Below are 24,781 nucleotides of genomic sequence, written 5' to 3'. Positions count from 1 at the left end.
AGTTGCTCAATAAAGGGTCCTATCCCCTCTGGGTCCCCAAAGATTTTTCCTGCCGCCTCCACCATGCGTGCGACGAAGTCGGCAAAGGGCTCCTGGGGCCCTTGAACAATTTTTGTAAGCTGATTGGTGGTTTCTCCCTTGTGATTAAGTGACTTCCAGGCCCGTATGGCTGTGCTGGAAATCTGGGCGTACGCCCCCCAATGGTAATTAATTTGATCTGCGGCCCACGGGCCTTGGCCTGTTAAAAGGTCAAATGTCCAATCCCGCTGCTCTTGCGTAAGGGCTATTGCGTTGGCCCTGGCCTGGGACTGGGCTGCCTCATGCCACAAGGCTTTCCATTCTATGTATTGTCCCATGGTAGGCAAGGCGGCCTTAACCACCATTTGCCAATCACTAGGTGTCATGGCAGTTTGTGCCATTCTTTCAAGAATCATAATAGTAAAATTAGCATTGGGACCATATTTTCTTACTGATTCTGCAAGATCTTTTATCTGACTATAGTCTACAGGAGCGTAGATTCTCCCCCCTTCCTGTTCATAAACAGGAAACGCTAAGTGTAGCTTGTGGAGGATCCTTTGGGGAAAAAAGGAAGTTGTGGATGACCGGGCCTCATAAGGTGGGGGAGCGGAGGGAATGGCGGCAGCCAACAATCTCCTATCCTTAGAGAAGACACCGGACGCGGGCTTACTTGACTCAGGTCGCCCGCCTTCATCTGGGTGATACCTTTCTCCTTTATATCTAACTGCTTCTTCTTCTAACTCGCCCTCTTCCTCCGAGGTCAGCTTACTATCCTCGGTTTCAGAAGAATCCGAGGTATCTCTTAGGTGGAGGGCAGCCAGTTCTCGGGTCGGATATAACCCGGGCCTGCTGCTCCCCTTCTCTCCCTTTCTATTTCTCCCGGGAGGTCCTTTTTCACTTCCCTTTTTTGCCTTTTTTATGGTTTTTTGTGCGCACACCCATCCTCTCACTACGCTCGGATTCTGACATACCTTCCTGCATAGCTTCTAAAACCTTTTGCCCTTTCTTTCGGGCTAGGAACCATACAACCAAAGCCACGAAGACGATAATTAAAGCCTCGGGCAATCCCTCCCATGGCCCAGTTAGTTGAAGGGAGTGCGAAAGGGTCAGGTAAAATTCAGGCATACCTTTCCGAGACGTAGTTCCTGCAGTTCTGGACCCTCCCCGTCACCGAGGGATCTCCGACGGTGCTCACGATGTTCTTTGTTTTCCCGGGTTTTCGGCACCAGATGTGAGTGTTCTCTGATTCGCCCGCGAATAAGGACACCACACACAATAGGGTTCTTCTGCAGCAAGCTTTATGCGTCTTGAGAGGGAGAGCATAAGCTTCACAACCGGAGACCCCAGGCAATCCGAGCCCCTCCCTTTTATAAGAAATTCTCCCTGCCTCGGACGTGGCAAGCCATGATTGGCTCAACACTGATTGCCCCATCCCTGAGGCGGAGCTGCCCGGGGCGGGGATTTCCAGCACAGGATGTTTACGAGTTGTTATTGAGGAAATGACTCAGCACAGGATGTTTACGAGATAGTACTGAGGAAATGACTCAGCACAGGATGTTTACGAGATAGTACTGAGGAAATGACTCAGCACAGGATGTTTACGAGATAGCAGCGCTCCACAGTCATGCATCTCCACTGCCCAGCCTCGGTGGCACTTTCATATGTTGGTTTTAGAGTTTCCCTGCTTGGCTGCTCTCTCCCACTATCACTTCTCCCCACCCCCACAACACACACACTTGCACCCTTCCTCTCCATAGTCTTTATCACTTACATGTCAAAGGCCTTCTAAGACCACCCCCATCCTTTCTCCTTTTCACCCTCCCATGTTTTTTTCTAGATTTCTGACTGATTTATACCATTATAGCAGCCGTATTTCTTTTTATTATAAGGCTGCTTACAATGTTAACAAGTTTTGCTGATACAGTGAAGACTGTAAGAAGTGTCTTGGGTATCTTAGAGAAAGGTAAGTGTGTGTGTGTGAATTTAAATAATGGACTTGATTAAGTGAACCCCCAATATCTGTTATTTTAACTATGTTTTAAGGCAATTTTCGAAGAAGTATTACATTCTGATGGCAGCAGATCATCTGCGAAAATGAATCTACATGTTTTGCTCCCAGGCCACTGACATCTTTCTTTAGACATTAACAAATTGATTAGCAAATCAGCTTCTAAGCTGAAGCTGATGACCACTGTAGATCATAAATCCATTGATGCTACCAGGCATTTTGCCAGTATTCAAATCTCTGGCGTCCCATCCCGAAGAAAGGCATCATCTACATGCCTCTTAGCTCTTATGGGTAGGACATAAATCGTACCATGGTCCTGGGAAGGGAAGGGAGAGTAAAACTGTCTTAACATTTTTTCTAAACTGATCTTGTATTTTTTTAAGGATTAGAAGAGTTTTCATAAATACATTATTTCTGAAATATTTGAAGTTTTTTATATAGCTCATAGAGCTACAAAAAATAAATACTTTTGTTCATCTGCATTTGAAATATTTTCCGGTTCTTGAGGAGAGATAATTCTTTGGGAGAGGATTAAAACATTAATTTTAATTCAAGCCATTTCCACCCACAGTTTCCATCCTTATGAATTACAGAAAGCTAAATCATAACAGCAAAATCAGCCCAATTAGTCTTCACTTTTAAAAATTACTCTTTAGACCAATCAAGGAGCAGGCTTCTATTTCATGATGTGAAGCAAATCCCTCCACTCAGTAGCAATTGGAGAGAGTGGTGATAACAGAAGCTCAGCTCCCAGAAGCCTGGAGCCAAATGACTCTCTGCCCTGGCATGCTGTCAGGCCTCTGGCCCTCTTTCTATGGGCGTTACCTCATTACCAGTTCCTGCCTGACTTTGTGCCTTGAAACCAGAAGTGCTAAAAGCTGTGTGCCTGTGGTGGGTAGGCAAGGAAACACCTTTTCCAGTCCTGAAACCCCTCCCAGACTCTAGCACTCTGCAGAGAACTAAGTCTGTTAAGCCCATTGCAACCTGCAGCTCCTCTTGGGGAAGAGACTTGTTTGCCATGCCTGAAAAGCAGTTTTGTTCTGTGATATTGGATTTACGGAAATAAAAGAGACTCCTCTTTTTTTAGATAGAATGTACATGTGGTATAAGGGTGACACATGGCAGTAACGGGGATGGTTAGGGAGTTCATGGTATTGTGAATAAAATGTTTCAACAACCAATTCATTCTTGGCTTGACTGTCTGCTGCAGACAGCCCTATGACCCTCACTACTAAGGATGTCAAGGATTATAGGAGAAAAAATCTACTTACCGTGAACTTGAATAGAATTCTTAACTAATAGTAACAGACCTACCATTGTGACTTAAAGTGGCTGTCACAAATGGCAGAGCCAGGGGCCACCGAGTAATGAAAAGGACCAGAAAGAAGGGCACACTTGTGACAAGGAAGTCCAGATAACAAAGGGCCTGCAAGACTTTAGAAAAGTTTATTTTTAGGACTGTGCTGGTCTCATTCATGGTTATCCTTGTGTCCGTGTGTTTCTAACATGAGAAATTGCTCTATTAGCCAGGGTCTGGTAAAGAGAAGGCCAGTACAGGTGAGCCATCATGCAGTTTTGGTGGGGAGTTTCTTGGTGGTGGTTTTTTTGTTTTTTTGTTTATTTTTGGTTTTTGGCTTTAGGTGGTTTTTTTGTAAGCATGAAGCTTTTTATGCTATGCTGTTAGTGTTGTTATGATTCATATCTTAGAAATAAGATTTTGTTGTTGTTGTTTATTTGTTCTTTGAATCAGCCTCTTACTAAATAGCCCTTGATGGCATGGAATTCACTATGTAGACCATGCTGGATTCAAACATTGGTCAATGTTCCTGGTTCTGCCTTCATAGTGCTGGGATTTGAGGAGCGCACCACTACACCAATCAGCCTGTCAGTAACAGTCATTAGTTAAGTGTAATTCATCTCTGTAATTGAAGAATTCTTATGTAATAATCGGTGATAATTGACCTACTATGAGAAGGGTTATGTGTGTGAATGATTTGAGCACTACTGACAATGGACTTTCTATAAGAACGGGAAATATTCTGTGACAATGGACTTACTATAAGAATATTTGTGTGTGAATAATTAAGTCACCACTGCCATGAAGCAGATGTAAAGTCCTTGCAAAAATCCTAATTTCATGACATCTTACCTCTATATATCATTTATAAAAGTAGCATAATTTTTTATTTCAAAAGCTGGCAAGATAGTGAATGTGAAAAGGTACAAGCCACTAAGACTGTCAACCAGAACCTGGTCCTCTGAACCCACATGGCTGGCAGAGAGGACTACTGCAAGCTGTCCACCGGCTTCAACATTCCACCGGCTTCAACATATACATACATCTTAGAATGTGTGGGGGGCCACATTAAAATTTTAAAAAGTATATAATAATAATAATAATTCCAAGTATAACAAGCTTTGTTTCTAGTGATATCAAGCATTCTAGCACAAAGCTGAAAGAGCCTTAAACAGTTTCAAACCCATAGCTGAGAGATAACTCAGATAAGTGTCTTATTAATATAAATGGAAGGAAATGGGACATAAAAAGAAAGAAATCTACAAGCATGGTCAGAATGTCATGGGCTTTAGGTTCTGTTCTGTTGACTTGTTGTTGAAGACTAGAGATGAAGGAATTATGGGATTTCAGACAGTTTGTGAGTGATCAGAGTCTTACAAGCCAACTTGCTAGTCTGGGTTCCTTCCTGAACCACCCTGTGAAAATAAGCTATCAGAGAATTTGTCTATAGCCTTTATGTTACACTTCATATTGAAATGGAAATCTCAGCCAAAAGATATATCAGTGTGTCGAGGATGATGACATCATATCCTAGGTACCTCTAAAGATATTGAAAATTTTTATTTTATTTTCATAATTAGCTCTGTGTCCGGTAAATTAGCAGGCAGACACAACACCCAAGATGTCCTCAGGGAGGCTGCAGATTTTTCTGTCTCATTGCTAATGAACCATTTTCACCTGACTTCTGCTCCCATCATTCCCCACTGAAGAACCAGCTGTCAGCTTCCACAGTTGAGCAGCTTTGGTACCAGACAGGTGGCAGCAAGCGGGGGAAGAAAATCATGTGAGTGGAAGGTAGTTAATCTGGAATCAGGATGGCCCACCTGGTATCATTAAAAACTGCACATTATACATGGTTAACAAAAGATAATCAACACTTTTGGTTTTAAATACCCTTGCAAAGAAAGATGAGGACATTTGACATCAGCTAGATATCTGAACAGTCCCAGCCACTGTGGAACACCAAAGGTGGTCAGTTCTAAATGGTGAAATGTTTGCACTGTTTCTATAGAGGAAGGAAGTGAACTGAGCGATTCCAGACATAAGAATCATCCACTCCTCAACTCTCCAGTTGTAGTTATCTCTCTAAAAATCCAAATTCTTTATCTACTGAGTCATACTTGGGTTATACTTACCTCCCCTAATATAGCCAAACATGCTTTATAAGCTATAATAACTTATGTCTATAAACTAGTGTTATAATTAGCACCAATTTCAAGAATTATTTTTAATTTTTCTAAACACATCAGATACTTGGTTCACCTCTCTGTATCCAGCTATGATCATACATACATTTGGAATTTTTTCTTTATTTTTTGTTTTGTTTTATTTTATTTTATTTTTATTTTTTCTGTTTAGACTTTGCTCTTGTAGATTGTAATCTTCGGTGACTCAATAGTCACCTAAAATGAATCCTTCGATGTCATAGCACCTGTTCTGTAGCAGAACCACTGTTACAAAACTCATCTCACAGTGTTAGGTGCCCATCCTGCTTTCTCACTGAGCCACAAAGTTCTTATGCTCATTGTCTTAGTTAGAGTTTTACTGCTGTGAACACACACCATGGCCAAAGCAATTGGGCTGGATTACAGGTCAGAGGTTCATTCCATTATTAACAAGGTGGGAGCAGGGCAGCATTTAGGCAGGCGTGGCACTGGAGGAGCTGAGAGTTCTACATCTTAATCTGAAGGCTGCTAGTGGAAGACTCACTTCCAGACAACTATGAAGAGGGTCTTAAGGCCCAAACCCACAGAGATATACCTACTCTAACAAGGCCATACCTCCAAATAGTGCCACTCCCTGAGCCAAGCATATTCAAACCACCACCCTCAGCATCCTTGCCTTTTTTAGTCTTAAATTTTCAATAGATAGCATAAGACATAAGATGCAATGGAGAATGAAGAAAAGATATATTAAAATGAATTTGATTTATGAGTGCATACAAATATAAGTTCTGCTAATAAGTAAATACATGAGTATATATAAATAAAAGTGCATGCTGATAAGTATCAGTACCCACTCTCCTCTTTTCTGATTTGCAGTCTACACTGTCATTGTGGATGCAGTATCAATGTGGATGCAGAATCAATGGCAATATGTGAAACTGCTCACTTAGACCACAGCAGGGCTAGGAATAGAGAGAAAAAAGATCTAAGATTACAGAGGGCCAAGCAATATGATTTAGAAACTAATAGAACACAGAGGAAGAATGAGAAGTCTGGAATCGCTGAAGCTCCCTAGCTTAGACTACTGGGAAAATGGCTGCTCTTATGAGAGGAGATGAAAAAGGAAGAGGAGTCAATGGCTGTGATGATTATTTTCCAGAACAGCCAGGAACAATACATCGAAAGAGAAATGAGCGAATTCCATGTATTTAAAATGAAGGCAGTCATTGTCTTTTGTAGAACATAGTTTTATGTAAATGAATTTTTGGAGAGTTGAAGGAGTGTACAGCTGTAAGAATATATGGTGATGGATTTTGAGTCAGCTTGACAGGCTCTCAGACCTTGCTTTGATCATTATGAGGATGACAATGAAACTATTTCTGGATAAGTTTTATATACTAATCAGATGAGGGCAAAAAGCAGACCTCTTTAAGATAGGTGAGCTATAGCTGATCACGTGAAAGCAGAATGTCTAACTATAACACGAAAGCTAACCCGCCTGACTTAAATCAACAATAGGAATGTAAACCTTGACTATGTCACTGAGCTACTGATATTTGGGTTCAAACTTCCACATCAGTTCCTCTTCGCACACTTTTGAGCCTACCAAAAGCATATTATATAAACAAAAAATAATTTCATTAAATGGTGAATTTTATGAAAGAATGAACTTCACTTAAATTGTTCAAAATAGATACAACCTCAAAAATGCAAATTCATTGCAGGTCACCAGAGAACCAATGACTTAATGACTCAAATAGTTTAAAATGTCAAATATTTACTAAGTTTTTAAATCTATTAAATAAAATACAAAATAAAAACTTTACAAATGCTAAGTACATTATAAAATATAATGTATCTCTTAAAAACTGAGGAATTGTGAAAATATGCACATAAAGAGATGTGAAAAGTGATCTCTTCACTGTTGTAATCATGTAAGAAAATTCAGCTAGATAAATACATCACATTAAAAACAGTATCATCATTTGTGTATATGATATTGAGATTCAAAATATAAGTAAATAGAGCCATGGCACATAATATTTAATAAAAATATGGGCTTAGATTAAATGAAAACATTTCAGAGGATTATTTTTATTCATATTTATAATACTTCTTCACAGGTATTTTTGGAAGACTGCTATTTAATGGTATTCAAGCCCTGCTAAGCATCTTTTCTGCATGACGACCACCACAAAAGGATTACTTTAGAGAAACTGCTGCCATTTTGAAGAGTGTGATTTGGAGCCTGATTCAGAAAATAGGTACAACTGTTATCTTCTCTTTAATACATTTCATTGCAAAAATAGATGTTGACTACAACCCAGAACAGGAAAGCTGTGTAGATCCTCTCTATAGCTTCCTGTTCATGAAGCTGCCTGCATATGCTAAAGATTGATGTGCCCAACTTGAGTGGGTATTTTGTATTTGAATAATAAAAACCTCATTTTTCTGGATATAAATAAGCACTAGGATATTGCAGAAATTTTGTAGTAAAAAATATCACACAATTATTTTATTTTGATTTTTAGTTTGATGTGAAAGGTAGACAAGGGTAACCCTGAGCCTTGCTGTCTTCCCAGTCAGTGTCTTACTGGTTGGCAGGAGGACTTGGCACTTGTTGGTTTGCTTCAGTTTGGAGACAGTGATTAAGTTAGGACAGCAGGTCTCAGGAAGAGAGAGGTGTTCTTGTCCACCAGGGCCAGCCAGGCATCTCCTGCACAAAGACAAGGTATGCTGTTTGTCAAGAGTGTTGCATTATTTGCATGGCACTCATCAATGCATGTCACTAAATATTAAATTATACTTATTTATTCTGAAATTATTTGTTGTGTGAATTAGTAATGATCCTTAAAATGGGAGTTCTACAATGTTTAAAATACATGAATAAATGCATGTCTAATACCCATAACTAAGTAGGTACCAACAGACTATTTCAAATCACAGTAGTTACTGGGTATGCTCTGTCTCAGTGCCAATGATATATATTTTTAAATAATCAGTATGAAATGAATTTTTCTTGTCTTATGTTTATAAAATAGTACCATATTAATTTAATTTAAAGGTTTACCTTCTCTAATTGTTAAATTGATTCAAAATAGTAGAGGTGTTTTTTTTTTTTTTCCTCCAGTCTATTCTACATTTTCAAAATCTTCAAGTGCATAACAATAGCAGGGAGTGACAAAGCTTGGGAGAGTGTCAGCCACATGTTGTTCAGGCATTTAACTTTAGGCTTTGAGAGCAACATGCAAATTCTAGCCATTTGTTCTAGAAATGTTTATATTTCTCCAAATTCTCATGAATTCTGATAAATTATAATAATTTATTTGTTAATTATAAACCCTAACTAAACCATGTATGTACCCATCAATTCAATCTATCAAGTAAAGCAACCATGACTTTTATTCTTTACAAAAGAAAACCTAAGTAAGTAAATAGGAAACACAGAGGAGAAAGGACAAGGAATGTGGCAGAAGGTTTTGTCAAGACTCTACAAATCATGGGAGAGCGACACAACTTTCCCAGAAATTAGCACATCATTCTGTTGTAACATTTACAAAACTTTAAGACAAATTGAGTCATTATAAATTGTCCTGCTATAAGAATAATCTCAGATTAAGTTATAGATACAAAATAAAGTTAATTAAGTTCAGCTATCTATATTCCTCCTACAAATATAAGCCTATGGTATGGTGTTATTTTTCTGCGTACCACTTTACTTAATTTAATCACAGGAACATTTGAAACCCCATATTATATTTCTACTTTTGAGATATCTGTGAACATTAAATTGTATCTAGTCTCCTTAGTTCAGCATGGCAAGGAGAGAAATAAATGATTTATGGTGCTTGAGGAGTTCAGAAAAAGTGAGAGAACACCACACAACTGCTGTGGGGTAGAGAGAATCCAATGCTCACTTACACATGGGTGAAAGTGAAGTTTGGGTTTATGCTAGAGATATTAACATGAGAAGTAAGATGTTGGGAGTGTCTTGGGCAACTATGACCTTGTACATTGTCTTAGGTGCCAACCAAAGTGTATTCAGTTTGTGGATCAACAGAACTCTTATTAGAAGATGCTTTCTCTGACCTCTGAGAAAGCATCTGACCTCAAACACTGAGGTTTGAGAATGAGGACATGGGGCTCCAGTCACTGAACAGGGAAGCCATGGATCCCGGCTTGACACAGCACAGTGTCATATCACTGCTCCTCATGTCACTCGTGTTACTTTCCTGAGCCACTAATTGAAAAGCACATCAGTAGAATTGAAATGCTCTAAGCAGATGAGTTGGGCTAAACATTCCAAAGAGGCATAAGTGAATTAGAATTGATGAGTCTTAAGAGATTGGGTGACAGTGTCACATTAAGTAAAGTCCTCTTCATTCACAGACTTGTATGTTATCTGTCTCTGAAACCACTAAAAACATTCAGGGGACTCATTGATAGTGCATCTTGACATGACCAACAAACCATTATAAGAGGCAACCCATATTAAAAGGGGTCCTGAGTTCAGCCTCTGAGAATAAAATACTTCCCTTGGTAACTTACACAACTCCCTCTAGTAGTCATTGGCCCAGGACCAACAGGGAGAGTTCCTTCCATTAGACAGGGGCCCCTGGGACTCTGGGGTTATAGATTTTCAGAACTGGCAGGATTCCTCATTACCTAGTGACAGTAAGCTGGACGTTACTACATGCAGCTGGAGGTACAGTGGCTGACAATGGAAAAGTACAGTGTTCCCTGAATTTAGGTTAATGAATTTAGATTTATTAGTAACGCTTCAGAAAATTTTTGGTAGAAATAACTTGCATGTGTTTGTTAATTGTGTGTGCAGTGTATATGTGAACATGTACACAGTGTATAATTCATAATACATAATTTTAAATTAGAAAGAGCATACATAGAAACAGTGAACACCTGGACATAGCAGCAATTTTGGGAACCATAGTAACTCCACAGATGTGTCTCAAGAGCAACTGGGAACTGTGACTCCTGATTGTAAAGGAAGGAGGAGGGGTCCCTTACACATAAGTTAAGCCTCGTTAAGGTCACAATTTCTTTGAGGGGGTATGCTATATTGGTCCATATTTTTTTACATTGTGAAATGTAGTTATTTGTTTTTAACTATAGTTGGAGTTGGTTTTGTAAAAATTTCATGTGAAATTGTCTATCTAGATCAACTCAAAGAGAATTCTTAAGTTTCTCGTCAGTTGATCTGATATATTATACCATGAGAGGTGTATTCAGTGAAGCTGGCTGTAGTTTGACTATAAGCCTGTTCACTGACGCTATCTTGGGAAATAAATGTGTCTCAGTTGGACTTCTTAATGATGAGAAAGTAAGTGAGAGTTACCTATAGGGAGAAGAAGAAAGAAAAACGAAGGAAATTGGGGGGTGAAGAAGTGACAGAGTACCTACCCTTTATGGAACAAAATCTTTAGAAGCAAGACGGAACACAGCCATAGGTTGTCTACATATGATCACTACAGTTACTATAAGGCTATGCCAACCTGTCTTGCAAGATGTGACATATGCTCGGTAAATAGAAGCTCTACTTAAATACTATGAAAATAATGTGCAAGAACCATCGAAACAGAAAACAAGGGCCAGCAAGATGGCTGAGGGTTATTAAGGTGCTTGCTGCAAAGTTGTTTGAATTGTGTGGTTGAAAGGAAATAAACTATTCCCATAAGTTGTCTACCAGCCATGCAAGCATAAATATACACACACATACACACACACACCACACACACACACACACACACGTACTTACGCATGCACACACACATGCACACATAAACACTTTAGTTTTTCTTTTTAACCAGAAATATTTACATTTCAATTGTGTAAAACCTTTCTATATCTTTTAGTGATCAGGTGCCAGGAGCCTCCCATCCTTGGGCAAGGTAGGGGTGGAGTCACAGAGTAGGACTCTAGTGATGGCTGAGTGTCTAGGGCTTTCTTGTTCTCTAATTATACTGAAATGCTGATGATAACTTCTAGAAAGTCCTAAAAACGTTCTTGCTCTTTCTGAGGGTAAAAGACTGCTGGCTTAGAAGATTAACACCTGTAGTTTAACAGTGGAGGATTAAGCAATGCAGCCTTTGTTCTATCTCAGCAGAACTGCTGGGCTCTAACTTTCAGCCTGCTAGTTGGAAGTCACAGGAAGAGAAGATACTTAGAGAAGTGATATAGAGTTTATTACTAAGTTTCAAAACGTTTCCTACAAAAGCGATCTAAGGGGAAAATAAAAAAGATCCTGATTATAAGCGGGAAAAGGGGAAATATTCTCGTCTAAGTGGGGAAAGACAAAAAAGTCTCCTCTATCAATCTTGCTCATCTCCTTGTCCTCAGTACTTTCAGAATACATGATCACATGTTACAAAGTTCATCACAATTTCACACAAAAAATCAAATCATAAATTCAAATAGAAGTTTACAACAGTGAATATTTACATGCATAGCCCTTAGGAGTAATTATCTAGCTAAACATCTATCACCTGTCTCAACTCCACAGATTCACTGTAGGTTTAAAACCTTAACTAAGTTATTAGTGAAGTTTTGTATAGATAAACCCAGTTGATATTTTATCTTCTGTCCTAACACCTATAATAAATCATTAGTTCCCTTTTAATGACTTTTGGTTAATTGATTTACAACCTCTTGGAATGTGCTCTGAGTAGGAGAAAGTCTGGTTATCATCTAAGAACAATTAAGTGGTGACACTTGGGAGACTGACAGAGCTCTTACTGCAGCTTTGACTATCAGAAAAGGACTTAATAGCAGTCCCATTAATAAAAGAGCTTAATAATAACAGATATAATTTTAGGAATTCTTAAAGGATTATCATTAATACTTAAGTCATCTATTTGTCTATATAGCGTCATTACAAGATTACAAGTCTTGTACATCTTTGTGTATCTTCAGAGATCTGCCAAAGGGGTATGCTCCTACTTAGTGATTGTTATATGTTTAATAATAAAAGGAAAAGCATATTAATAGCAGAAATCTTTCCTAAAATAAGCCCCTCACAGCCTTGCTTAATGAGGGCTCCCCTGTTGCAGATTATACAATAATATGAGGCAGTCCACTTCAGTATGATCACCTGCTAGTTATTAGCTTCTCCCGTTATGGCTCCTGACAATCAGGAAAAACATCTTTGAAGGGCAAAATTCAAAATGAATGTTCTGGAACAAAATTGCTTTGAGTTTCTGTCCAATCTTGTGTACATATAACTAATGGAAGAATCCAGACTGGCCAGAAACATGAAATTTTGCAGGCAATTTCACAATTTGTCTGGGGCTTTATTTTTGTTAGTAGATGAGTTTACAATGGTATTAAACTCTGTTTTAGGACTGAGGGTAAATTCTAGATAGGAAAAAAAAGGTGTAATAAGTGTAGCCTATTTCTTTTTATTATTAGCTATTTTCTTCATTTACATTTCAAATGCTATCCTGAAAGTCCCCTATACCCTCCCCCTGCCCTGCTCCCCAGCCCAACCATTCCTGCTTCCTGGCCCTGGCATTCCCATGTACTGGGACATATAATCTTTGCAAGACCAAAGGCCTCTCCTCCCAATGATGGCCGACTAAGCCATCTTCTGCGACATATGCAGCTAAAGACAGGAGCTCTGGGGATACTGGTTAGTTCATATTGTTGTTCCTCCTATAGGCTTGCAGACCTCTTAAGCTCCTTGGATACTTTCTCTATCTACTCCATTGGGGGCCCTGTGTTCCATCTAATAGATGACTGTGAGCATCCACTTCTGTATTTGCCAGACATAGCCTCACAGGAGACAGCTATATCCTGATTCTGTTTTGATTTGCATTTCCCTGATGATTGAGGATGTTGAAGATCTTTTTCAGGTGCTTCTCAGCCATTCTGTATTTCTCAGTTGACAATTCTTTGTTTAGCTCTGTACCCCATTTTTAATGGGGTTTTATGATTTTCTGGAGTCCAGCTTCTTGAGTTCTTTGTATATATTGGATATTAGTCCCCTATCTGATTTAGGATTGGTAAGGATCCTTTCCCATTCTGTTGGTGGCCTTTTTGTCTTATTGACAGTGTCTTTTGCATTACAGAAGTTTTGCAATTTTATGAGGTCCCATGTGTTGATTCTTCATCTTACATCACAAGTCATTGCTGTTCTGTTCATGGATTTTTTCCATGGGCCCATATATTCAAGGCTTTTTCCCACTTTGTCCTCTATAAGTTTTAGTGTCTCTGGTTTTATGTGCAGTTCCTTGATCCACTTAGACTTGAGCTTTGTACAAGGAGCTAAGAATGGATCAATTCACATTATTCTACAGGATAACCACCAGTTGTGCCAGCACCATTTGTTGAAAATGTCTTTTTTTCCACGGGATGGCTTTAGCTCCTTTGTGAAAGATCTGTCACTGTACAAATAGCATGCAGATTTTATCACAATTGCTCTGTAGTACAGCATGAGTTCAGGCATGGTGTTTCCACCAGAGGTTCTTTTATTGCTGAGAATAGTTTTTGCTATCCTAGGTTTTTTGTTATTCCTGATGATTTGGCAATATCCCCTTTCTAACTTGGTGAAGAATTGAGTTCTAATTTTGATGGGGGTTGCACTGAATCTGTAGATTGCTTTTGGCAAGATAGCCATTTTTACTATATTTATCCTGCCAATCCATGAGCATGGGAGATCTTTCCATTTTCTGAGATCTTTTTCAATTTCTTTCTTCAGAAACTTGAAGTTCCTATCATACAGATTTTTCACCTCCTTAGTTAGAGTCAAACTCCAGTGCTTTATATAATTTGTGACTATTGTGAAAGGTGTTTTTCCCTAATTTCTTTCTCAGCCTGGAGAAAGGCCACTGATTAGTTTGAGTTAATTTTATATCCAACTACTTCACTGAAGCTGTTTATCAGGTTTAGGAGTTCTCTGGTAGAATTTTTAGGGTCACTTATATATACTATCATATCATCTGCAAGTAGTGATTTTTTGACATCTTGCTTTCCAAATTGTATCCCCTTGATCTCCTTTTGTTGTCTAATTGCTCTGGCTAGGACTTCAAGTAAAATATTGAATAGGTAGGGAGAAGGTGGACAGCCTTGTCTAGTCCCTGATTTTAATGCGATTGCTTCAAGTTTCTCTCCATTTCATTTGATGTTGTCTACTGGTTTGTTGTATATTGTCTTTATTATGTTTAGGTATGGGCCTTGAATTTCTGATCTTTCCAAGACTTTTATCATGAATGGGTGTTGGATTTTGTCAAATGCTTTCTCAGCATCTAACTAGATGATCATGTGGTTTTTGTCTTTGATTTTTGTTTATATAATGGATTATGTTGATGGATTTCCTTATATTAAACCATCCTTTCATCCCTTGGTTGAAGCCTACTTGATCATGATGGGTGATCATTTTGATGTTTCTTGGATTTGGTTTGTGAAAATTTTATTGAGTATTTTTGCATGGATATTCATAAGGGAAGTGGTGTGAAGTTCTCTTGCTTTGTTGAGTTTTTATGTGGTTTAGGTATTAGACTAATTGTGGCTTCACACAATTGGGTAGAGTACCTTTTGTATCTATTTTGTGGAGTAGTTTTAGGAGAATTGGAATTAGGTCTTCTTTGAAGGTCTGATATAACTTTGCACCAAACCCATCTGGTCCTGGGTGTTTTTTGATTGGGAGACTATTGATGATTGCTTCTATTTCTTTAGGGGAAATAGGACTGTTTAGACTGTTAATCTGATCCTGATTTAACTTTTGTTGCTGGTATCTGTCTAGGAAATTGTCCATTTCATCCAGGTTTTCCAGTTTTGTTGATCATAGCCTTTTGTAGTAGGATCTGATGATGTTTTGGATTTCCTTAGGTTCTGTTGTTATGTGTCTTTTTTCATTTCTTATTTTCTTAATTAGGATAATGTCCCTGTACCCTCTAGTTAGTCTGGCTAATAGTTTATTTATCTTGTTGATTTTCTCAAAGAACCAGCTCCTGGTTTGGTTGATTATTTGTATAGTTCTTTTTGTTTCTACTTGGTGGATTTCAGCCCTAAGTTTGATTGTCTCCTGCTGTCTACTCCTCTTGTGTGAATTTGCTTTCTTTTGTTCTAGAGCTTTTATGTGTGCTGTCAAGCTGCTAGTGTATGCTCTTTCTAGTTTCTTTTTGGAGGCACTCAGATCTAAGAGTTTTCCTTTTAGGACTGCTTTCACTGTGTCCCATAAATTTGGGTATGTTGTGACTTCATTTTCATTAAACTCTAAAAAGTCTTTAATTTCTTTTTTTATTTCTTCCTTGACTAAGTTATCATAGAGTAGAGTGTTCTTCAGCTTCCACATGAATGTTGACTTTCTATTATTTGTGCTGTTATTGAAGATCAGACTTAGTCCATGGTGATCTGATAGAATGCTTGGGGCAATTTCAATACCTTTGTATCTCTTGAGGCTTGTTTTGTGACCAATTATAATGTCAATTTTGAAGAAGGTAGCATGAAGTTCTGAGAAGAAGGTATAGCCTTTTGTTTTAGGATAAAAGTTTCTATAGATATCTATTAAATCAATTTGTTTCATAGCCCCTGTTAGTTTCAATGTTTCTTTGTTTAGTTTCTGTTTCCAGGATCTGTCTATTGGTGTGAGTGGGATGTTGATGTCTCCCACTATTATTGTGTGAGGTGCTATGTGTGCTTTGAGCTTTACTAAAGTTTCCTTAATGAATGTGGTTACCCTTGCATTTGCAGCATAGATATTCAGAATTGAGAGTTCATCTTGGAAAATTTTACCTTTGATGAGTATGAACTGCCCCTCCTTGTCTTTGTTGATAACTTTGGGGTGGAAGTTGATTTTATTCAATATTAGAATTGCTACTCCAGCTTGTTTCTTCAGATCATTTGTTTGGAAAATTGTTTTTCACCCTTTTACTCTGAGGTAGTGTCTATATTTTTCCCTGAGGTGGGTTTCCTGTATGCAGCAAAATGATGGATCCTGTTTTAGTCTGTTAGTCTATGTCTTTTTATTGGGGAATTAAATTCATTGATATTAAGAGATAATAAGGAAAAGTAATTGTTGCTTACATTTATTTTTGTTGATAGAGTTGGGATTCTCTTCATGTGGCTATCTTCTGTTAAGTTTGTTGAAGTATTACTTTCTTGCTTTTTCTAAGGCATAATTCCCTCCTCATGTTGGAGTTTTCCCTTTATTATCCTTTGAAGGGCTGGATTCATGGAAAGATATTGTGTGAATTTGGTTTTGTTATAGAAAGCTTTGGTTTCTCCATCGATGGTAATTGGGAGTTTTGCTGGTATAGTAGCCTGGGCTGGCATTTGTGTTTTCTTAGGGTCTATGTAACATCTGTCCAGGATCTTCTGGCTTTCATACTGTCTGGTGAGAAGTCTGGTCTAACCATAATAGGTCTGCCTTTATATGTTACTTGACCTTTTTCCCTTACTGCTTTTAATATTGTATCTTTCTTTAGTGCATTTGTTGTTCTGATTATTATTTGCCGGGAGGAATATCATTTCTGGTCCAGTCTAATTGGAGTTCTGTAGCCTTCTTGTATGTTCATGAGCATCTTGTTTTTTAGGTTAGGGAAGTTTTCTTATATAATTTTGTTGAAGATATTTACTGGCCCTTTAAGTTGTAAATCTTCATTCTCATCTATACCCATTATCCTTAGGTTTGGTCTTCTCATTGTGTCCTGGATATCCTGGATCTTTTGAGTTAGGATCTTTCTGCATTTTGCATTTTCTTTGATTGTTGTGTTCATGTTCCCTATGGAATCTTCTGCACCTGAGATTCTCTCTTCCATTTCTTGTATTCTGTTGCTGATGCTCACATCTATGGCTCTTGATTTCTTTCCTAGGATTTATATCTCCAGAGTTGTCTCTCTTTGGAATTTCTTTATTGTTTCTACATCCATTTTTAGATCTTGGATGGTTTTGTTCAATTCCATCACCTGTTTAGTTGTGTTTTCCTGTAATTCTTTAAGGGATTTTTTGTGTTTCCTCTTTAAAGACTTCTACATGTTTAGCAGTGATTTCCTGTATTCTTTGAGTGATTTTTGTGTTTCCTCTTTAAGGACTTCTACCTGTTCTCTTGTATTTCTTTAAGTGAGTTATTAATGCCCTTCTTAAAAACTTCTACCATCATCATGAGCTATGAATTTAGAACCAAATCTTGCTTTTCAGGTGTGTTGGGGTATCTAGGACTTGCTGTGGTGGGCTTACTGGGTTCTGATGATGCCAAGTGGTCTTGGTTTCTTTCTGTTAGTAAGATTTTTAGGTTTGCCTCTTACCATCTCATAATCTCTGGTGTAAGATGTTCTGGCCGTCTCTGCCTGAAGCTTGTTCCTCCTGTGATTCTGTTACCCTCTGTAAGTACTCCTTGGAGTCCAACTCTCTCCAGAGTCCCACTGTTCAGAGCACTTTCTGCAGGCAAGCTCTCCTCTTACAGGGAAGGGGTACATAGGTGTGGGTCTGAACTCTGCCTCCTGGCTTAGGATGAAAGCCTAAAGTGACCCTGTCCAGAAAACTCTGTTGCTTCTGTGGCCTGTGTGCTCTCCTGGGAGGACTGGTCTCTGAGAGAGCTGGAATACAAGATGGTGCTCTCACCTGGGTCCTGAGGTCAGATCCCTCTCTGGAGGCTGACTCTCTTCAATGATCCTAAGATTCAGGGTGTGCCAGGGCACCTGTAGTGCAGAGAGTCCTCTGGGTACAGTGGAACAGTCTGCAGAGTTTGTGCCCAAGTTGGCACAGGGTTGGCCCTGATCAGAAGGAACACCAGCTGCTTGTTGGGTAGGATTCCTGTGTCCCTTTTCCTGCTGGCACAAGCCCCTCTGGGTTGTTTTGGGATAGATGTTGTGTTCCCCTCACTAGTGATCCCAAGATCCTGGGTGTTCTAGGGCACCTGTAGAATAGAGAGTGATCTGGGGACTGTGGCACTGTCTGCCAAGTCTGTGCCCAAGGTGGAACGGGGCTGACGCTGACTGGAATGAACTGTGTAGCCTATTTCTTAAAAAGCTATTGCATTTTCTATATGTTATGAAGTATAAATGACAAATGAAAATATTACAGCTTAGGAATAAGAAATTCTTTTGGCTGTGTCTCTAGAAACTTCAGCTATTATGTTAAGTTTTTGGAGCCTAAGAGTTTCTACACTTTCACACGTGGATCTTGCCATATTTTTAGAAGAGTTGTGAGAAGATGGAAAAGAGCATATCTATAACTATATCTACATATATACTGTGACATACACATACAAAGTATACATTTGGGGTTTGGTATGTAGAAATTGTTTAACAGATGGCTGCATTGTGGTACAATCAGTATGATGGTTTTTTAACTCATCAAGAAGAACAAAACTTTCCTGAGATAGTGATAAAATATTAAAGTAAGGGAAGAGAAGAATAGCAGAGGAAGAGGAAGAGAAAGATTTAGGGGAGAATAAGGAGAGAGAGGAGAAAAGATGAGAGGGAAAGGGAACAGAAGGGAGGATGGGCAGGAAAAGAAACAAAGAAAGAAAGAAGAGAGGAAAAAATCTATGTCCCCAGTTCTTGGCATTAGTCATTCCTTCAACACCTGCTCAGGGTACTGAGAGCTAGACAACAGCAAGCAGGGGCCATGCTTGAGAGGGACCTGAAACAGGGTTTTCTCTGCGGTGGCCACTGGTGCAGTCTCAGGAATAATGGCCAGTGCCAGGAGCTGTGTGTGCTCTCTGAGAAGTTATCTGCAACTCCCATGTGTGCTCTTTGCCAGAGCTACCTATGGTTGTAGCTCTGACAGTAAACCTTTCCTCATGTGTTCTTTCCTTATGTCTGTGCCTTCAGCAATTGTAACAACTATAAACCACCTCCTTTTAAATTTCTTTCTTTTTCAAACACCTTAACAAAGAACTTTGACTAAAATGTGACATCCCTACCCTACACACATTGTATAATGTAAAGCCCACTGAACTGCCTAAAGTAGAGCTGCAGCATTATACAGTGGTCTCGGGTTCAAACAGGTTTTACTTCCTTTATCTCATTTTGCTTTGCTGACTTTGTTATGTTAACATAACACAATTCTTTTCATAGACCCATGGCTCATTAGGTGGGAACACTTGATGCTCTTACAGAGGACCCAAGTTCCCTGTCTAACAGCCTCCTCACAAGGCAGTTTGCAACTGTGACTCCATTTCCAAGAAAACTTATGCCCTCAACTGGTCACTCTAGTACAAACTGAGTACTTTATGAATACATGGTGCACATGCATACTCAGGTACACACACATGTGCCTATGCATAATAAATAAATAAATAGCCAGACTCTTCTCTCTCTCTCTCTCTCTCTCTCTCTCTCTCTCTCTCTCTCTCTCTCTCCCCATTTTTATTGGATATTTTCTTTATTTACATTGCAAATGTTATCTCCTTTCCCTGTTTTTCCCCTCCCGGAAACCCCCATCCCATCCTCCCATCCTGCTTCTATGAGGGTATTCCCCTACACTGGAGCATCTACCAAGCCTTTATAAGACCTCTCCGCCCATTGATGCCTGACAAGGCCATCCTCTGCTACATATGCAGCTTGGGCCATGTGTACTCCTTGGTTGATGGCTTAGTCCCTGGGAGCTCTGAGGGGTCTGGCTGGTTGATATCGTTGTTCTTCCTATGATGTTTCAAAATCACTTCAACTCCTTCAGTCCTTTCTCTAACTCCTCTATTAGTGACCCCACTCTCAGTCCAATGGATGACTTCGAGCATCCATCTCTGTAGGTTTAAGGCTCGGGCAGGGCATATCAGGAGACAATCATATCAGGCTCCTTTCAGCATGCACTTCTTGGGATCCGCAATAGTGTCTGGGTTTGGTGACTGTATATGGGATGAATCCCCAGGTGGGGCAGTCTCTGGGTGGCCTTCCCTTCAGTCTCAGTTCTACAGTTTATCTCCCTATTTGCTCCTGTGAGTATTTTGTTCTGCTTCTAAGAAGGACTGAAGCACCCACACTTTGATCTTCCTTCTTCTTGAATTTCATGTGGACTATGAATTATATCTTGGGTATTTGGAACCTTTGGACTAATATCCACTTATCAGTGAGTACATACCATATGTGTTCATTTGTAATTGGGTTACCTCAGTCAGGATGATATTTTCTAGTTCTATCCATTTGCCTAAGAATTTCATGAAGTTATTGTTTTTAGTAGCTGTGTATTACTCCATTGCGTAATTGTACCACATTTTTTGTATCCATTCCTCTGTTGAAGGACATCTGGGTTCTTTCCAGCTTCTGGCTATTATAAGTATGGCTGCTGTGAACATAGTGGAGCATGTGTCCTTATTATATGTTTGAGCATCTTCTGGGTATATGCCCAGGAGTAGTACATATGGGTCCTCAGGCAGTAAGTACTGTGTCCCCACAGTACTGATTTAGTACCCACCAGACTGATTTCCAGAGTGGTTGTACCAGATTGCAATCCCACCAGCAATGAAGGAGTGTTCCTCTTTCTCCACATCCTCACCAGCATCTGCTGTCACCTGAATTTTTGATCTTTGCCATGCTGACTAGTGTGAGGTAAAATCTCAGGATTTCAGAATACCAACTTCTGTATTTTTCAGGGTTCTCTAAAGTCACAGAACTTATGGGTAGTGTCTATATAGTAAAGGAATTTGTTGATGGCTAACAGTCTGCAGTCCAACTCCCAACAATGGTCAACAGCATCTGAGAATGGAAGTCCGAGGATCTAGCAGTTGGTCAGTCCCATCCAGCAAGCCATCAAAGGAGATAGAGAGAAGAGAGTCTTCCTTCTTCCAATGTTTTTATGTATGTCTCCTGCAGAAGGTGGAGCACAGATTAAAGGTGTGTGCCACCACACCTTTAATCCCAGATGACCTTGAATTTAGAGATCTCCCTGTCTTAATCTTCTGGAATTCTTAGCCACTATGCCTCAAGATCTCCATACCAAAATTCAGGTCAGAAACTTCTATCTCCCAGCCTCCAGATTAGGATCACTCGTAAACCTTCCAATTCTGGATTGATTTGCATTTCCCTGATAAGTCAAGTCAGGATGTTGAACAAGTCTTTAGGTGCTTCTCGGCCTCAGTTGAAAGTTCTTTGTAAAAAAAAAAAAAAAAAAAAAAATCCGGGCAGTGGTGGCACACACCTTTAATCCCAGCACTTGGTAGGCAGAGACAGGTGAATTTCTGAGTTCGAGGCCAGCCTGGTCTACAAAGTGAGTTCCAGGACAGCCAGGGCTATACAGAGAAACCCTGTCTAAAAAAAAAAAAAACAAAAAACAAAAAACAAAACCACCAAAAAAAGAAAAAAAGTTCTTTGTTTAGCTCTGTACCCCATTTTTAATAGGGTTATTTGATTCTCATGAATCTAACTTCTTGAGTTCTTTGTACATATTTGATATTATCCATCTATCGAAAGTAGGATTGGTAAAGATCTTTTCACTATCTGTTAGTTGCTGTTTTGTCCTATTGATAGTGTCCTTTTCCTTACAAATGCTTTGCAATTTTATGAGATTTCAGTTGATTCTTGATCTTAGAACACAAACCATTGGTGTTTTGTTCAGGGAGTATTCCCCTGTAGGACCAGACTCTTAAATATGTTAATTGAATAGGGTGGAGCATAGACAGTCCTTTGCATGACCATGGGAACCACAAAAACATTTCCATCTTATAAAAAGTAATGGAAAGACAAAATGATAGAAGACCGAAGAGTGAGGAGGAAGGTACTGTCCCGTACCTGTGTAAGTGAAATTCTAAGTGTAAAGCTAAATAAAATTAAATTGTTCGATGTGCTGCTCAAAAACTAAATAATGAAAAATGGCTTAATTTAGACTTTAAAATCTTGATATAAAAAACTCAGAATTTTAAATTTGAGGGCAATATCTATATCAACTCAACCCATAGAAAGATATTTTTAAGCAAGGCAACCATAGCCTGTAGTTGTACAGGATAAAAGATATAACTAAAAATGAAAAGAAACACTATATTAACTTTGTCTACACGTATGTAAGTGTACAGTGAGTGCAGTGCCCCTGGATGCCAGAAGAGGGCATCATATTACTTGGGACTACAGTTACGGGTTTTTGTTTGGTGCTGAAAATCAGAGTCTGGTCTTCTGAACGAGCAGCTTTTGATTACAGAGCCATCTTGCCAGCCCCTCCTTTTCACTTTTTTTTTTTTTTTTTTTGAATGAGAGTGACTGGAGAACTTATATTTCAAATGCAAATAGGAAAACTAATGGGTAAATCTCTGGAGAAACTGACAGTTATAACTGTAGAGGCATTGGGTCTCTTTGAAATAATGACTCACTGTCTGTAGAAACAAAAAGCAGAGTTAAACGTAATGTATGTGGCGACACCAGTTAGAGTGTTGGTAGAAAAAGGTTCTACTGCAGATGAAGTCTAAATGATTGTTTTTACCTTAGCACATTGTATGAGGGTATTACCTGAGTCTCAAAAATAGAAACTAGGGCTAGAAATTTGTTCAGTGGTTGAGTTTGCTTTCCAACATCAGTGTCAGCTGTCTTCCAACTACTGGCAACTCCAGCTCCAAGACATCTGATGTCTCATGGCTTCCATAGATCCCTCTATGCAGGTAAAAGTTCACACACACACACACACACACACAAATACTCACACACACACATACACACACAAATACTCACACACACACATACACACACAAATACTCACACACACACACACAAATACTCACACACACACATACACACACAAATACACACACACACACAAATACTCACACACACACATACACAAGTACATACTCACACACAAACACTTATAAGTACAAGTAAATGTTTTTTAAGAAAAAGTGGAAATTTGCTTATTAATATTATTATTCCCTTAAGACAGCAGTCCCTTCCTCCCCCCCCCCACCCCCTCTCTCTTTCCCTCATATATGCACATTTTGTTTGCTATAATTTAGGAGCTGGCACTGCTTGCTGATTTTTAGTGGCCAGTTCGTATTTAGAAGATTTATTTAGTTTTCCTCAAAAACTGACACATCTTTAAATGATGCTTGGTAGCACTGTTCTGAGCCAGCCCTGCTTTGTCCTCATGACTGAATGCCATAAAGCAGAGTTCCATGGTTCTGTATTATTATCATTAGTTTAAGCAAGTTGATCGTTTCAGTTTTGACTCACATTATACTGCGCCTGTTTATTTCTGGCACATAACAATTGGGAAGAAAACTATGGTTCTTCCAGAAGAGGCTTTTGTTCACATGTGATATGGGTGAATGCCAAGGAGATGAAAAAGTGACATTTCAAGGATACAGGAAGCTGGGGATTTGTGGTTCTTTATAATAGTGGTCAGTGTCCTCTCACCCATAGGCAGAGCTCTGCAAGGCTTGGCCTGATGCTGTTATCTTCTGTACACTCTACAGACAGTTTCTCTTTTGGAATCAATTATTCACACTATAACTATACTTTTCAAGTAGTTGAAAGTTAAAGCCATTAAGAATTTCATAGATAAATTCTGAATATAATTCAATATTGTTTTGCTATTTAGGATATGTAATATTGGAGTTGGTATCTGATCCCTTCTCTGAACTCTGTAGGCACCGAGCACACATGTATGACATATGTATATGGAAGTAGAACGTTCGTACACGTGAAAAAATTAGTATTGTATTTTAATGATGCCTAACTAACACTAAGCTAACATGTGAAAAAGGAACTACTGCATTTTCCCTGGCAGAAATGATTGGAAAGTCACCCCTGTGTGTATATGTCATGCTATTGCAGTTAATTATACCATTCAAAGACTCCAGTAATGCATGCAAGAGGAAATAAGGAAGAGTGGAAAAAATTTCCTAGAGATAGGTCGTCCAGGCTACTGAATCCTCTATAGTACTTTCCAGCACACTTAATAATGAATTTTCACTTTATTCTCCTCATCATAATAATCTTTCTCTTTTATAAAGGAATATTTTTAAAGGCTATAGTCTCAATTCTAGGGTTGAAAACATTGTCATCAACTACTGATCAAATATTCCCATTTCATTTTCTCTCCCTAGTCCCTCATCCATCTCATTTTTATTCCATTCACATACATAAACATAGATTTGCACAGGTAAACTTTGCCCTTTTATATTTTTTTTTATTTTATTTCATGTGAATGTAGGCTTTGCTTGCATGTATGTTCATACACCATGTATGTTCCTGGTGCCTGCAGAGGACAGAGGAGAGCATCTGATCATCTGGATTGAGCTTTACAAAGGTTATAAGCCACTATATGGGGGTTGAGAATTGAATTTGTGAGCTCTTAACTGCTGAGCTACCTCTCCTTCCCAAACATTGCCCTTTTGTCAGAAAATATTTTCTGTCA

The 24,781-nt window shown here is 38.9% G+C and overlaps 1 protein-coding gene across 4 annotated transcripts in view; it reads left to right on the top strand.

Moving 5' to 3' along the window:
* Cntn5 (contactin 5) overlaps positions 1–24,781 on the top strand; it is a 1,232,986-nt gene that overhangs the window by 266,122 nt on the left and 942,083 nt on the right. For 3 of the 4 annotated variants that reach the window (XM_021171282.3, XM_029481828.2, XM_029481826.2), the window contains one exon: positions 7,612–7,752. The gene's annotated coding sequence lies outside the window, so the exon portion shown is untranslated. Of the gene's footprint in view, positions 1–1,907; positions 1,982–7,611; positions 7,753–24,781 lie in introns of those variants that run through there. The other variant, XM_029481829.2, reaches the window with a different exon arrangement.

Source organism: Mus caroli, unplaced genomic scaffold (assembly GCF_978045245.1).
Source record: "Mus caroli unplaced genomic scaffold, Mus_caroli_1 scaffold_11, whole genome shotgun sequence".
Lineage (NCBI taxonomy): Eukaryota > Metazoa > Chordata > Mammalia > Rodentia > Muridae > Mus > Mus caroli.
The sequence above is the reverse complement of the archived record's forward strand: the minus strand, read 5'-3'. Positions and strand labels throughout refer to the sequence as shown.